We start from the raw sequence: 6268 nt of genomic DNA, 5'->3' as shown, positions 1-6268 counted from the left end.
CCCAACACATGCGAAGATCAGAATATGTAGATTTTTAACTTTAAAAAATCATGAATGCAGTGAAAATTAAAACTGATTTGGATTTAAAACTATTTTAAATCTAATATGCATAAAAATTATAGATCTAATTTACATATATCAAAAAAGTTCACATGCTGAAAATAAGATACTGAAAATAAAATCAGATTTAGACTTTTATCTTTGCACAGATAGATCTTCACTATGATCCGATGGTCTGTGATAATCTGATGAGATTCCTACAGAGCCGCACATGCATTCGACCTCTATGGATATCTATCGAGATTGATCTGATCAAGAGGACTGGATCTCATCAGGATGCTAGCTCCCTTATAGAGGTCGCTTCTTGGATTATCGAATCGAGTTGATCTTTTGATCTTCTTCTCAAAAGAATCAATCAGATCAATAGGAAGATGATGAAATCAGATTACATCTGATTTTTTTTTTCTTCTTAAGAGAAATCAAAGATCTATTGGAGATGATAAGAGATCAAATCTCTTTCTTCTTTTTTCTTGTCCAACCTTTGGGCTAAATCTAGGAAAGGTAGAGGAGAACCGTCCATCTTATAGACTAAGAAAATTAAATCAAATCAAATATGATTTAATCATGTCCAACTCTTGGACATCTTTGGAAAGGAGAAAGAGGCAAAAATCAGATCAAACCTAATTTTAATCATATTCAACTCTTGGACAAGGATGAGAGATTATTTTATGTCCATCGCATGGACCAGAAAGGAGAAAAAAATCAGATCAAATTTGAATTTATTGATGTCCAACTCTTGGACATCTTTGTAAGAGAGGGTAAGGAATATTTAGGACATGAGAGAGAGAGAGGGGATTACCTTCAAACAACCAACTCTTGGTTGTTAGAATTAAAGGATCATGAAAGTAGGCATCCCATCTTTTCTTCTCCATGGAAAATCCTTCATGCCAACCACCTTGGCATCCTCCCTATCTCATGCACACCCTCTCTCTTGGGGCATCCAAGATCAGATCTCATCCATCTTAGGCATCCTAGCAAATCCCCTCTATTTAAATCCTAAGAGGCTAGGGTTTGTTAGGAGTCCAAGATCACTTGGACTCTTGGAGATAAGTGCCGCCCTTCCCTCTTCTGTGCCCACATTTCCATGCCATATTTTTTTCGATGAAAACAAGAGGAGGTGCCACATAATAAGAGGAGAGTCCTTCTGTGGATAGAACTCCTCTTTGAATTGGGTTAAGAGGTGGTTTGGGTTTAAATCCAAATCATATTTGGAGTTCAACTTAGATTAGGTTTCAACATAAATTAAGTCCCATCCCATTAGACTAATGAGACCTAATCCAAGTCAAATTCAAACCATATCAAGTCAAATTCAGTCTGATTTAAAGTGACTAAGACTCTATTCAATCAAACATGACTAAAGATTAGGTCAAACCTAGTCAAGATAGGTTTGGATCAAATGTTCATTAGGTCTAATCTCATTAGACCTATGAAACCTAATTTCAGTCAAACTCAAATCAAAATTAATCAAATTAAATCTGATTTAATTCGATTAGGATCCAATTCACATATTTGATCAAATCAAATAATTTATCAATATTTATAATTTAGTCCTCCTATTACTTACTAACTCTTAGTAAGCCCTTATATAACTTTTATATTTAAGTCCAATCATCAATTAAATTGATAATTAAGATCACTTGCGATTTATGATTCAAAATTATGATTCGATAGTTTGATCAGTCAGAACCTCTTTTATGTGTGACCCTATAAGTTCTATTCTGTCTGGTAGTAAAAAATATTTTGATCTCCATCAAAATATCATTAAAACTCCTTTCAATAGATTGAAATAATTCCAACTCACTAATTGAGAATTATTGACCATCAAAATAATTTTTATTTATCCATAATCCATCACTGATGTCTAGCAGCATGTAGTGGCAATACAACAGAACAGAAGAATGAGTCTATAAATATAGTTACCATATGATTCAGTTCTTCTATCATGAGTTCCAACAAGACAGAGGTTATGAAAAACTCATCAAACTCCATCATCTGTCATATATAAGATTTATTCGACTTAAGTTCATTTATAAAATCTGATGGAAACTTTTTTCCATCAGTCATACTATTCTGGCCAAGGTCTTTCAAACTCAATCTCATAAATTATATAGGACTATTCTTTTTCTACTAAGATCGATAGATTTTATCTTGATGTATATTTTATTCCTACAATGAACCTACTGCAACCAACATATACCTCAGAATTTCGTATGGCTAGCAAATCAAATTATGGTGTAGTCAAATTATAGCAACCTCACTGTGAATAGTTGAGGTACTATAAGTCTAAGAACCAATCATATAACTACAGCATCGAGAATGTCACTGACGAGTGAGTAGACATCTTAGTGACTTCTCATACTGGTCATGTTTGATATCTTTATTCTCTAATAAACATCTGCACTCTCACTCTAGTGTTCTCACACTGTGGACTCAAGACTCATCTATCCTAAAAGAAGTGATCCGTGCATCAATCTTACAGGATCAATCATCATTTCCATAATGATCCTTCGATCGGGAGTAATTTAGAAATTAACTATTAATGGCACATGTCTCAATTAGATAGGTTCATGTATTCTAGTACCGATTCGAATCTTTGGGTTGTTTTTTGGCTTATTAAACCATTGTCGATACTTAATGTCACACTCCGAACCCAGCATCTAGGTGTTAGAAAATTGAGTAGGATGCATGTATAGATTTTAAAAATATTTTTGAAGAGCAGTGAAAATGAATCGGGTTAAACCTTTTAATCTCATATACATTAGATCTCATCTAATCCTACTCGAGCTCAGGAATAAAGACATGCATATAATCTGAAAATTAAAATAAAGATGAGATCGAATCTCAATACCTTTACGTGGGTTGAAATACACTGCTATCGATGATCTTAGATTCAAAGGTCCTTGAGCCACACACGTGTCTGACCTTTACAGATATCCATCGGAATCAATCTTGGATCCTTCTTCACATAGTAGATCCTTCTTCTTTAAGTAGGATCTTAGCCTTTTTGAACCTTGATCAACAGTTGATCTTGACTGCAACCTCAACCCTTAAACTATAGTCTTTTCTCCTTGTTCCTTACTGTAGAAGAGACTCTTCTCAACTCTGGCATATGGATGATGGACGCCCAACCTTTGGGCATGGAAAAGAAAGAAGGGAGAGAGGATGAGGTGTTTATAGGAGAGAGGAGGAGTTTTGAATTCTCAAAATTCAATAATAAATAAAATCCTAGGAGACTATCTCTTTAAATAGGCCTTTCTTGATTCCAAATTATTATCCAATCAGGCTAAAAAGGTTAGATTTTATCTCATAAGGTCTCTTACCTTTTAATCTAATTTTTTTCTCAAGAAAATCAGATTTAATTGAGAAGATCCTTGCCTTAATAGTCAAGTGGATGTGGCACCCTCATCTTATAAGGCAAGATGAGAGGGTGCCACATGAATTATTAGGCAGAAAGTTGGGACGTCAACACTTGGTGCCCATGGCCCCTCTCTCTCTCTCCTTCCATGCCTAAGTAAGAGAGAAAATGGGCCCCTCTCTTTATCTCACATCCTATCCTAGGGCAGGCGCCATCAATTCTTTCTAATAATTTCCACATCACATTAGGAAATAAGAAAGGAGAAAATAAGAGATTAGTTAGCCAACTTATTGACTTAATTCAATCCTTTTGTGCTCAAAATTAAGTGCCCAATTAAATTCAAATCAAAATAGATTTAGATTAGGTTCAAAGCTATGGACTTGATCCAATCAAAGTCCAGAGAAGAATTGGATTTAACCATGTGCTAGTATGGTTCTCTTAAATCCAATAAAATTTCAATAAATCCTAACCCAATTAGAACTTCACAAGTCTAATTGGTTAATTCAAGATTAAATCCCTTAATATATGATCTCATAGGTTTCATTCTATCTGGTAGTGAGATATATTATATTTTCCATCATAATATCATCGAAACTCTTTTCGATGGGTTGGAATAATTCTAACTATAACTTTTAAGGGTTATCGATCATCAAGACAATGTCCGATGATTCTCACAATCCAATAGTGACATCTAACAGTATGTAGTAACAATCCAGTGAAATAAAAGTATGAACTCCTAGGTACAGTTATTGTATGATTCAGTCCTTCTATTATGAGTCCCAACTTGACGGAGGTCATGGAGAACTCGTCAAATCTTATTGTCAGTCATATACTAGATTGACTCGACTTAAGTTCATTTGTGAATCTTGTAAAAACTCTTTTCTAGTATTCACATTTGCTTTGATCAAAAACTTTTTAAACTCAGTCTTGTAAATCGCATAGAACTTATTCTTTTTTATCAAGATCGATAGATTCTATCTAGGTGCATCCTACTCCTAATAGTGAATCTGAATCTACTATAACCAATATATACAATAATGACTCGAATGGCTAGGAACCAAGAGAACGTGCAGTCAAACTCAGTAGCCTCACTGTGAATAGTCGATGACACCATAGATCAAAGGACCACTTACACCACTGCAGCATCGAGTCAACCACTGATGAGTGAGTAGACATTCAAGTAATTTTTCATATTAATCACGCTCAATATAAGTTATTCTCTAACAACCATCCGTACCCTCATCTCAGTGTTCCTATACTATAGACCCGAGACTCATCTGCCCACAAGGGAGGAGAATCATGTATCGATCTCGAATGGATTGATCACTGTCCTCTGTGATGATTTTTTGATCGAGAGCATTTAGAAACTAACCACTAATAATGTATTTCTTAAATTCTCAATACCTTTGAGAATCTACAAAATCATCTTTGTTAATTTTTAGGATAAATCATAGACACATAAACATGATTGGAATAAAAATTTTTTTATTAATAATAAGAATAATATAAGTATAAGATTAAGCTCTGAAATTATAAAATATATCAGTCAACAATTGACTTCTAGGACACATATCTAACAAACTCTCACTTGATCTAGAGTCAATTAGCCATATACCTAAGATCCATCTTCTCAAGGTGAGCTTCGATCTCCTATTGGCTGAGAGGCTTGGTCAGTGGATCCGCCACGTTATGTATGAAGTCGACTCTTTGTATCTCGATGAACTTCTTTTTGAGGTATTCGTGTATGATGTGGAACCGCCGCTCTATATGCTTGGATTTTTGGTGAGCCTTGGGCTAGTTAGTAAGGGTTATGGCATCGTTGTTGTCGCAGTGTAGTGTAATAGCATCTGATGGCATTACATCCAGCTTTGTAATGAACTTTTTGAACCAAAAGGCTTCTCTAGCTGCTTCAGAGACGGCGATGTACTCGACTTCTATGGTCGAATCTACAATGATCAGCTATTTGAAACTCTTTCAGCTAATCATACCATCATTACACAAAAAAATACATCTCGATATAGACTTTCTATCATCGACATCAGTCGTGAAGTCTGAATCAGTATATCTCTCAACTTTCAGCTCCGATCCTCTACCAAAGATCAGTAAAAAATTCTTAGTCCTTCTTATGTACTTAAGAATATTTTTCACAGCAATCAAGTTTTCTTCATCTAGATTTGCCTGATATCTGCTCGTGAAACTCATGGTAAGGGCTATATCAGGTCGAGTATATAACATAATATATATAAGACTTCTTATTATCGAAGCATAAGGGATCTTGTTTATGCATTGGATCTCTTCAGGTGTGTCAGGACACATCTTCTTGGAGTGACAAATACCATGTCTAAGGAGCAAAAGACCTCTCTTGGAGTTTTTCACGCTGAACCTCTTCAGCACCTCCTCTATGTTTATTCTCTGTGAGAATCCTATCATTCTCTTAGATCTATCTCTATAGACCTTTATACCAAGAATGTTGGAAGCTTCTCCTAAATCTTTCATGGTGAATTCTTTTGATAACCATACTTTGATCGATGTTAGCATGAAAATATCATTTTCAATCAGGAGGATGTCATCCATATACAATATGAGGAATGTGACAACACTCCCACTGATCTTTTTGTACACACACGGCTCCTTCTTATTTTTAATGAAATCAAATATTTTGATCACATTATTAAAGCGAATGTTCCAACTCTGAAATGTTTGCTTGAGTTCATATATGGACTTTTGTAGCTTGCAGACTTTATGATCACTATCACTGGATGTGAAACTCAAAGGCTGTTCTATATAAATATCTTCCTTAAGAAATCTATTTAGAAAGGCAGTTTCCACATCCATCTATCAAATTTCATAATC

Source organism: Elaeis guineensis, chromosome 11 (assembly GCF_000442705.2).
Source record: "Elaeis guineensis isolate ETL-2024a chromosome 11, EG11, whole genome shotgun sequence".
Taxonomy (NCBI): domain Eukaryota; kingdom Viridiplantae; phylum Streptophyta; class Magnoliopsida; order Arecales; family Arecaceae; genus Elaeis; species Elaeis guineensis.
This window is presented reverse-complemented; position numbering follows the sequence as displayed.